Source organism: Ceratotherium simum, chromosome 9 (assembly GCF_057802395.1).
Source record: "Ceratotherium simum simum isolate JZ-2026a chromosome 9, ASM5780239v1, whole genome shotgun sequence".
Lineage (NCBI taxonomy): Eukaryota > Metazoa > Chordata > Mammalia > Perissodactyla > Rhinocerotidae > Ceratotherium > Ceratotherium simum.
In genome coordinates this window covers 56476471-56486900 of record NC_141908.1, presented here as the reverse complement: position 1 = coordinate 56486900, position 10430 = coordinate 56476471, and the positions used below count along the sequence as shown (strand labels likewise).

The 10430-nt window shown below is 44.9% G+C and overlaps 1 long non-coding RNA gene across 1 annotated transcript in view; it reads right to left on the bottom strand.

Annotated features, from left to right (window-relative positions):
- Positions 1–552: 552 nt before the first annotated feature.
- Positions 553–10430, bottom strand: part of LOC147916312 (uncharacterized) — a 34310-nt gene continuing 24432 nt past the window's right edge. Inside the window, exons 2-3 of the long non-coding RNA XR_015553229.1 lie at positions 3291–3441; positions 553–668 (exon numbers count right to left, since the gene is read on the bottom strand). This is a non-coding gene — a long non-coding RNA (uncharacterized LOC147916312). The remainder of the gene's footprint in view (positions 669–3290; positions 3442–10430) is intronic.

Genomic DNA, 10430 nt, shown 5'->3' with positions numbered 1-10430 from the left:
TTTATTCCCAAGATACCTAACCTTGGCAGGAGAGCCATTTCCTCTTCCTCCTACAATGTGGCATGGTGAAAAGGTTCAGATGGACCTGGGTTCAGATCTAGTTTGCCACTTACCATCTCCATGACCTTGAGTAAGTTATTTGATCTCCTTGGATTCCAATGATCTCATCTGGAAAATGGTGATGATTTTATATACCTTGCAAGGCTGACGTGTGAGGATTGTGTAAATCTCAGCTCTCAATACCTGGCATTCAGGCTCCAAGTAAATGATAGCTTTTGTTACTACTGACTGAGATGCAGCAAATTCTACCTGAGCTAGGATGGTAGCCCATGGTAACAAGATGATAAATTACCATAGTTTCATATACAAGTCTTAGTATTACTGAACCTTCACCCAAGGCACATAATATAAGAATGCTGAGGGTTTTGTTTTGAAAAGAAATGAAATGTTTCCAAAATCTACCCAGTATACTTTATGGGCCCCTTATTAATCGAGACTGTCTATGTTTTTCTGCAGTAAAAAAAAAAAAAAAATACCCCATATTTCTGTGGCTTATAACAACGAAGGTTTATTTCTTCCTCAGGTTGCATGCTACTTCACATAAGCTTGTGGCAGTGCCACACTTTGTCTTCACTCCAACAGCCATTGTATGGGATGTTGAAGGTCCTCTGAAAAGGAAAAAGAGAACATGGTGAAGCCACATGATGCCTCTGAAAACTTCCACTCAGAAGTAGCACATGTCACTTTTGGTCATATTTCATCGGCCAAAAAAGTCATATGACCAAGTCTGACATCAACAGGGTGAGGAAGTATAATTCTGCCCCAGCGAGGAGCAGCAGATATTTTAGACAATATGACAATCTATCATAGGCCAATTATCAAACAAATATATGAAGCTAAAAGTCTAGAAATTAATAAAAATTAAAAAAGAAAGTTATAGGGAATGAAAAGACAAGAAATTCGTCAAACTTGAGTAGCTAAAGAGAACTTGATGTCTGATTATAACAAAGGCTGAGCAAAGGGCCAGGTCTCATAACTTACTTGGAATGTTTTGTAAGTCACCTGGACAGAATCTGGCAGGACTGACCATCTAGAACTTAGAGCTGTGGTGCTCTGAAGAGGTGGAATTCAAGTAAAGTACTTCCAGGACGTGGTTGCAGAATGAGAAAAGTTACAATCATTGTTAATATTGAGGGAAAAGGTGGGCTGGCCCCATGGCCTAGTGGTTAATTTTGGCGCCCTCCACTTTAGTGGCCCAGGTTTTGTTCCAGGGCTCTGACCTACACCACTCGTCAGCAACCATGCTGTGGCAGCGACCCACATACAAAGTAGAGGAAGATCAGCACAGATGTTAGCTCAGGGCGAATCTTCCTCAGCAAAAAATAAAAAAATAAAAAATATTGGGGGGAATAGCTTGACATTTCCTGACAAACAAAATTCATCAATATGGTTCCCTTTGTAATGAAAGAGATTGAGGGCCACCAGACGGTGCTCAGTAGTTTGGTGGTGGATATGGCCCAGAAAGGAGAGTATAGCCTGGAAAGAAGAAACATCACACTTGTTAAATTTTCACTTATTTATTTATTTATTTATTTTATTGATGTCATAATAGTTTATAACATTGTGAACTTTTAGTTGTACGTTATTGTTTGTTAGTCACCATATAAATGCATGCCTTCACCCCTTGTGCCCAGCCCTCAACCCCCTTCTCCCTGGTAACCACCGAACTGTTCTCTCTGTCCGAGAAACATCACACTTTTAATGGGGCCAGTCTAAGGCGCAGGCAGCTCTGAGAGCTAGGACGCCTTTGACCCTGACCTTCTGTTGGTTACATGCACTGTTGACCTCACTTCTACTCAGCCTGTAGCCTGGCACAGGAATCCCCTTTCAAAATCGGATGAAAAAGGCTGAAAGGGCCCTGCCCATTTGCTGGAGCCCCACTCAGCTAGCTAACAGCTCTGAGCAGGCTGTGTCCCCTCTGTCCACCACCCCTGCCCCTCTGCCGGATGATAGGGGAGAACTCTGGCTCATGAGGCAGATGTTTCCACACCTGCTTCCACATCTGCCTGGATTGCAGTTAGTCAATCCAGGAGCCAGCCTGAATAGTTTGCCTCTTCCTCTAAGGTTTTGGCTTTGCCTAGACACAAATCTGTGCTCCGGTAAAACCCGACTGAGGCTCAACTGCAGGTTCCCACACAGACCCACTGATCCCTGGAGGGCAACCTGAGTGAACGGCAGAGGGGCACAGTGGTTCTCCGTCATGACCGTCTGGACTCACACCCAACAACACTCAGCTCTGAGCTGCATGCTTGCTGACAAGGGGGTGTGGTCCTGGTGGCAGGCTGCTCACATAACAGCACCTGCCGTTAACTGGAAGCCATGTAGTGGGCCTGTGCTGACATCCTTTCAGTGGCTCTTTGCCCTCTCCCCATTTGAGACCAGAGGATGATTAATTGGAAACATCTGTCTTAGAAACCCACCATCTTGCAGTGCCTGAGTATTCCATTGCACGCATTAATCCCACCTCTATGTATCCCAGATCCTTTATGGGAGTAACTGGTTTTGAGGAGGTCTAAAACTTCTCTAAGCAAAGATGAAGCTCACTGAGATGTATGGGTGTGAAATAACTGGGTCACGTATCAGACCAGGGGAATGGTTCCAAGGCGAAAATGCCTCTAAGGCTAACTGAAGGACTGTGCCCCCTCAGGACAAGGAAACATACAGTGGTGGATGTGCAGCTATGCCAGCTACCCCTAAGCAGTGGGAAGCCATAGGGGTCCACTGTTTTTATTTTTTTAATATTTATCTGCTCAGTACCCTTCTCCCAAAACACACCCCATCTTCTGGAAGGAGTTCAACTCCACTGGCCACAAGAGTGGGAACATGCGACACAGTTTGGCCCCATCAAAGTACTTCATATACTTGTTTCTAAAAGGTGGGCAGATAATCTAACCAGGACTAAATGGAATCCTTGCCTGAGATTTTTAAATGATAACTTGCCTCCTGGATCAGTGAACCAGTCTCCAGTTGAGGGGGGCTCATCTGATCTTGTCCCTGGCAAGACGTTCAGTGGCACTAACAGCCACTCAAGTGTGGCTGATCCACCTGGGGTTTGGGGAGCGGGGGCAGGGTTGGACAATGTGCTGGAACCCACTGCTTCTGACCACAAACCTTGCCATTTCCCTCCAGTTATGAAGCACATTTTATGGCTTTCTTGTCCTGCCCCATGTTCCTTGCAGTCCAACACTCTTCTTGAAAACCACAGGCACTTCTTGGCCCTGACTACTCACCATTCAAAAGGCAAGGGCCATAGGAAGTACCAGCTCAAGCTCATCTATCTGGACACTTCCCTCAGCCATTTCTTTCTTCCGACATCAGGTAGGAAGTGGGGCCATGCCTCTCACGAGTCTTCTGAGAAGTATACAGTCTTTCCAGCTGTCCCTGGAGATGCAAGGAATAATCATGCTCTTAGACATCCCCCTAAGCCTATCTGGATGTTTCTTCCACAACAATACTCCCATAAGTTGAACCCCAAGTGGAGGAAGAGTTGAGAATACTCAGGTCTGACCTTTCACCTTTCTTCGTCTTTCTTGCCTCAGAAGAGCTTCCTACTTCCCCTTCCTCTTTATAGGAATTGACCCTATGTCATGTCCTCCTCCTCCTCCCCTTAGTGGCATTTGCCCTCCCATTCCCTGGGAAAATGATATTGGAAAGGCTGCAGAGAAAGAAAGTGAATTTCCAAGATGGGAAAACACACTGGAAAGTATGTTTTCAAAATAGTATCCCTGTTACTCCAGCAAAAACTCAGCAATCTTAGATGAGTCTCCGCATATTTTATTCATTCAACAACTATTTACTGAGGTGGCAAAGACACAGTCCTGGCCTGCAATAAAACTACAGTCTTGTGGGAAGGCCAGTGAGTATCCAACAATTACAAAGATCTCAGCACCTGTAACACTGGATTACACGCTCTCAATTCCATATGTCTTCCCTAAAAGATGGGGAGACCTTTGGCCAAGAGTTGTGCCTTATTCTGTACACCTACATAGCCTAATACAATGATGGTGTTTTTAAAAAAATGTTTGTTGAAAAGATGAATCAATGAATCAATGAAAAGGATAGTGTTGTAAGGGCACTCTATGAATGCACACAAGGGTTCCCAACTTCGTCTGGGTTGGGGGATGGGACTCAGTCAGTCAAGAGAACCTGCAGAAGATGATGCTCATGCTGAGCCTTGTTGTTGAGCAGGTGTTGAAAGGTGGAGAAAGCACAGTCCACAGAGTTGTACAGTGATGGGAAGGATTCCACCACTTCGCAGCAACTGCATGTTGGATCTGCAAATTGCAAAGGTCCTAGGATGCTTGTTGGGGACATGAAGCTGGTGAGTGGGCAAGGCCTAGATAATGTATGGCCTTGCGTCCATACAAGCACCATCTAAAAGATTTTCACTCTGTGAGGAGAGAGATTTTGTTTATTTGCTCACCATTGTATCCCTTGTTCTTTAATCACTTCTTCCCCATCATTTCAGCTTACACATGGTTTCAGCCAACCGTGGTTCCAACACAACCTCAGGTCAGCCTTATAGCTTATGCTCCTGGACTTCTCTGGGTGAAGTGCTCAGCCCAGGTCCAATCAGCCTGGGCTGCAGGGGCAGGTCACATGGGACCACATTTGGCCACCTTGGCAGGAGGGCTGTGAGTGTGATATTTCCTTCAGGGATGGGGGTGAATCGTGAAGCAGGCACGGGACTGATATGTCTAGTTCAGATCTGAAGAGAGAAAGAAAGAAGAAGAAGGACCACATCTTATTCTTACTGTCATCCCTAACGCCTATATGGTGCTTTACGTATGTTCAATGAATGGATGAGTGAATGAATGAACATATGAGGGAATAAATGAAATTAATGAAGCAGAAGCAAGTGCTACTCAGAAGACAATTGCTCTAACACCAGGATGAGAAGGAATCGTGACACTGCTCAGCAGCCCTCCTGAACCAGAGCTGTTCCTGACAGACTCTTGTGTTCCTAAACCCCAGACCTGCCCCTCACAGGCCACCGTCTCAGAGAGTGAGCAAGGAAAAACCCTGTCTGCCAGGTGTTTCACCCAGAACCTCCTTCTGGCTGTGAAAACTCCCCTACTGCCAACAACAAGAGCTTGACCCAAGAGGCCTCTGGAAAGAGAGAGGACTCTAGTTGCACTCCCTAATTAATCTCCGGTTTGGCAAGAGTGACTGGGAGTGTCAAAAATCTCTAGTCAAACAGATGCTTCTCCTGAGCTCTAACAACTAACAAAGTTGTCAACTTTGTTTAGGAAGAAGCAGCCATAATATTACTTAAGAGTCCAGTGCCTTTGTTGGAGAGACACGGAAGGGAAAGTACTGGGCTTGGACCCAGTAGGGGTGAGTTTGAATCTGAGTTTGACCTTGAATAAGTCACTTGACCTCTAAGGCCCTCATTTTCCTTTAATATAAGGATAATCACTTCTGTCCTCCCCACGCCTCATTTGGTGATAATGAAGACCAATTGAGATGATATTTTTGAAAAGAGTTTGTAAATTCACAGATGTGAGAGATTGTTACTAGCATCAACAAGTAATTAACAAGCAAATGGATTGGTGGCAGGAAAATCTGGAGACAAAAAGGTAAGTTAGGAGGCTGCTGCTACAGGCAATGCTAATTTAAACCAAGGTAGAAGCACTGGGAATGGAAAAAGGGGGCAGGGACCCTCTCTTAATTTTCTGGCCCATACAAAGCATCTAAGTTGTTTAATAAATGGATAAATGAAGTATAATCAGCAATTCTTCATAAAGAACTCAACTTACTTATCAAAAACCATACCTGTTACAGTAATTTCTGAATTCTGAATTTCACTGCTATTTTTGTAACACTAGTGAACTTGGTACATATTTTATTATAGTATTTATCACTCCGACTTAATGTATTTGTTAAATTTTTCATCTCCTCTTCTAGACTCAAATCTCTGCAGGGCAAGGGCCCTGTTTTATTAATACTTGAAATCTCTCTTGGTGCCTAACACACTGTTTAATGCATAATAAACATGTAATGTTTGATGGATGAATGAATGATTGATCATATCACTATGGATTAATTTATTACTTTAAATCTTCACAATAATCTTGCAAGGCAGGTATTTTAATTCCCATTTTACAGATGAAGAAACTAAGACTCAGAGAGGTTAAGAAAATAAGTCAGCTAGGTCCGTAGCTGGTAGAGTCTGTATTCAAATGGCCTGCTCCAGAGCCCATGCGGCCTCTGCCTGTTTCCTCTGTGCCCAGCTCATAATAACAGCTCTGGAGGACTATGTCCTTGTGATTTTGCATTTGTCTTCAAGTTGCTGAACTCCTACCCAACCCAGTACTTGTCTTGGTTGGACACATATTTCACTTTGGGGAGAAGTGGAGGAGCTGCGGGGAGCAAAGCACTACTGTGAAGACCATGGGAAGGACTGAGTATATACACCTCTTCTGAAAATGATCGGCTTCTTCTTGGCCAAGGTCCTTGGGGATAAAGTCTGATACAAACTTTTAAACAAATCTAAGGGAATTACACACTGCACTGAGCTTGAGGAAACCTGGCATGTCCCACCTCATCCAATGGGGTCTTTATCGCTTCAAGACAAGGAAAACATGGAGAGGATGGAAAGAGATTCCACATCTGTCTAGCCAGGAAGGCAGCCAGCGAAGATCGTCAGGGGGAGAGGAGGTTTCTAGCACCACTAGTAGTCCAGATGTATGGTTTTCTGAGGCTGCTCATCATTGATAAGAAAAACCAAACTGCTTTCTATGCTTGTTACATCCCTGTTTTGTTTTATTTCTTCATGTATCATAAGCACATCTGACCTGCCTGGTCCAGCTAATGCATTGATGCTCACACATGTTCCTCTAATACAGGACCCAGAATTTACCATGTTCTTTGTAGAACACCATTAAAAATTGCTCCAGTGAGGGGCTGGCCTGGTGGTGCAAGCGGTTGGGTGCGCGCGCTCCGCTGCGGCGGCCCAAGGTTCGCCGGTTCGGATCCCTGGTGCACACCGACGCACCGCTTGTCGGGCCATGCTGTGGTGGCGTCCCATGTAGAGTGGAAGAGGATGGGCACGGATGTTGGCCCAGGGCCAGTCTTCCTCAGCAAAAAGAGGAGGATTGGCAGATGTTGGCTCAGGGCTGATCTTCCTCACAAAAAAAAAAATTGCTCCAGTGAATTTCATCATGCAAACCAGTGACTATTTTACTAAGAGAGAGTGGTACCAGGCACTAGAGATTTAAGGATAGTTCACTAAACTCAGAGTCCAGAAGGGTATAAAATGACCGGTAAATGTCTCCTTCCTCAACCACTGCCCACCCCTCCCTCTCCCCAGAGACAACCACAGTGGACAGTTTCTTATGTATCCTTCCAGAAATGTTTCCATGTCTATATAAGCATTATAGAATATGTATACCCTTTTCCAAAAAAAGAATAAGGAGTTCATATTACAGATGCTTTTTTGTACTTTGATATACCCACAAGATGCATGCTATAAATAATATAAACTATTTATTATTAAATGGTTTTGAATGAAATAATAAATCAACTTTGAATGAATAAATGAATGAGGTATACTAAATGCTTTGATATGGCCCTGAAATGATCATCTAGCTGTAAACTATCCACAGACCCCGCTCTTATTTCCCAATCAGTCCCACCTTCTGGTTTTCGAAAGGCGCCCTCTCCTATCAGTCAAGTAGGAACATTGTGAGTGTTGACCTCCCCCACTTTCTCACCCAGAAATCCCAAACGAATGGGCCTGGGAAAGACAAGAGCAGTGGGTCTGTTTTTTCTTTGACAACCTAAGCACACACCTCTAAAATCTCACTAATTTATTTGAAATGAGCCTGAGTTACAGGATAATTCTATACATAGATTCTCAGTGAGACTAAAAACATTTTTTTCACATAAAGTTTGGGCCAAGCCTGCCTTAATTAAGGAAAAAGCAAGATTCATATGCTGTTTATTCAATCCCTTGCATATCAACTACAGATATTCTAAAGCCCTTACCTCAGATTCTTATTATCTATCTCAGCAAACACCTTCTGGGCAGCTGGAACAAAGATCAACTCCATTTCAAATGGTCAGTGCGAAGGAATGAAGTTTGACCACATTCCTGGCTGAGCGCAGGAGCTCTCTTGGTCTTGAAGCCCCAGATTCCTGATCCACTCCCGGCCCTCTATCCAGGTTCCACAGGGGAGGGGGAGAGCTGGAGGGAGTGCTAACCTAGGAAGGGTGCTGACCTACAGCTGGCCCCTTACAGGGTGCAAAGAGCCATAGAAATCCCTAGAATCTCAACCTGCCTCTAGGACCTTGGAATGGGAAGCCCAACCCAGAGCTGACTTCATGTCCCCTCATCCTCGCTCTTCCCCGAAGTGAGGTCCTGACTCCTCTCCGGCTCCCTCCACAGTCCCCATGATGACATCTCCCTGGCCAAGCAGCTGAGAGCACAGATTTGTTCCCAGCAGGAGTGGCCCTCCCCACCACCCATTCCAGACACTTTCCCAAGACGCCCGTGTCCACCACCCTATGCCACACAGAGAAGAGGATTTTAACCAATCCAAAGGCCCTGTGGGAAGAGGGGAACTGGTATCTGGAAGGTTCTTCCCCACCCAGCAGAGATCTGTGGGAATGCTGATTGTAGCACAGCTCACCTTTCCTCTACAAAGGAGTCAGACACACAGGTCACATCCCGACTCCTTCACTCAATAGACTTTTAGCTGATGAGGTTACTTGACTTTTCTGAGCCTCACTTTGACAATCAACAAAATGGAAAGGACAATACCTACTTTACAGGATTGTCGTGAGAATTAAACTAAACATAGCATAGCAGTTCCCAATGACAGATAGGAATACTCATATTAGGTTCCACATTTTTGCTTTCATCTTTAGAATGGGACCCCTAACCTGGGCTAACAAAATCTCTCACCACTGATAATAATCACTCATAATGTACATGTATCAAGTAAGGAGAAGATATACTGTCTGTACTCTACTGAGGGCAGGTTTGGTTTCTCTTTGTATAAGATACAAGACAAGACTACTTGTGGTTTCAATTTGTTGTCTCTCTTGTGCAGACATGCTTAAGCAGTGCTGACTAAAACAGCAGGGGGTTTGGTAAGCCCATGTGTTAAATGATGTGACAGTTGACTGAGCCATGCCTTGAACTTTGAAACTCATAAAGAGCCCTAAAGTGACCCCTGAAAACTCCTGAGTTTGCCTGAACCAACCAGTCCATCAATCGTTGTGCACTTTTTGAAGCCTGAGATCAAAGGTGAGGCTCTCCCTGCCCTCTCTTGTAAATGGAGAGACACCCATATACCTACGAGGAGAGCTGACCATCCAAGGAGTGCCAAAGAGTGGAAGAGACAATACTCTGATGGTACAGAACATCTTACTATAGAGCACAGGGAATTTAGAACAACCTTCCTCACCACAACTTCCATGTTATCAGCTGAACCTGAGCTGAGCTTTAGACCTTGAGGTCAGATATTTATGACACTGTCTTTGTCTCCCAGTAGAAAGACAACCAAGTTCCTCTAGGGCTTCTCTGATGGCACCTGGCACAATGTTTGGAGCACAGTAGGTGCTCAATAAGTGAGAAAGTAAATCCACACATAAGGCTATCAGCTGCCTGATCTCTTAGACCAGGCATGCATACAGGATAGATAGTGGGCACCTGCTCAGGGCAATTCTTATGTTACTGCTATTGCTGCCTTTGATATTTCTTTGCAGAAATACATGACATAAATATCAGTGTATTAATGCTCTTTGACAGCCAACTTTTGGAGAGAGGATGGGCATGGGGAAGGAAGTGGGTAGCCTCTCTGTTTAAAGGAAGCTCAAAGGATTATAAAGCGAGACAGAGCTGAGTCCTGACTCAACTACTGACAGATGTTCTGCAATCACTCCTGGCTGCCGGAGACACTGAGAGCTGAAGTTCCCAGGTGGTTGCCAGCCTGCCTGAATGTGACAAAGAGGGCCACTCGTTACAGCCCCAAAACCACTGCCAGAGGCCAGCCTGGGTCTGCCTCTCTGGGCACACCACCTGGGCCATGAGGCCTGGAAGATTACCTTGATGGCCACATCAATTTGGCAGAAATAAAAAGGCACTGAGATACCAGGCAAGCTGCTATTAGTGGCTGTGTTTGTGTTCTTCTGGCACTTGCAGCCCAGGCTAGCTGGCTTTCCAGCTTGCCCTGGCACTCAGGCCTGGCATTACAGAAAGTTCTGGCAGCAGAACCTGGGAAATAATACCTTTTAAAAAAGTAGAGAAAGCTAATGTCGCATTGGCAAAGCTCACCTGGGGCCACTTCCATCTGTCGTTCCCTCTCTTTATGGCTCTCCATTTCCACTTTCTCTTTAGTGGTCAGAGCCTATGCTGTCCTCTC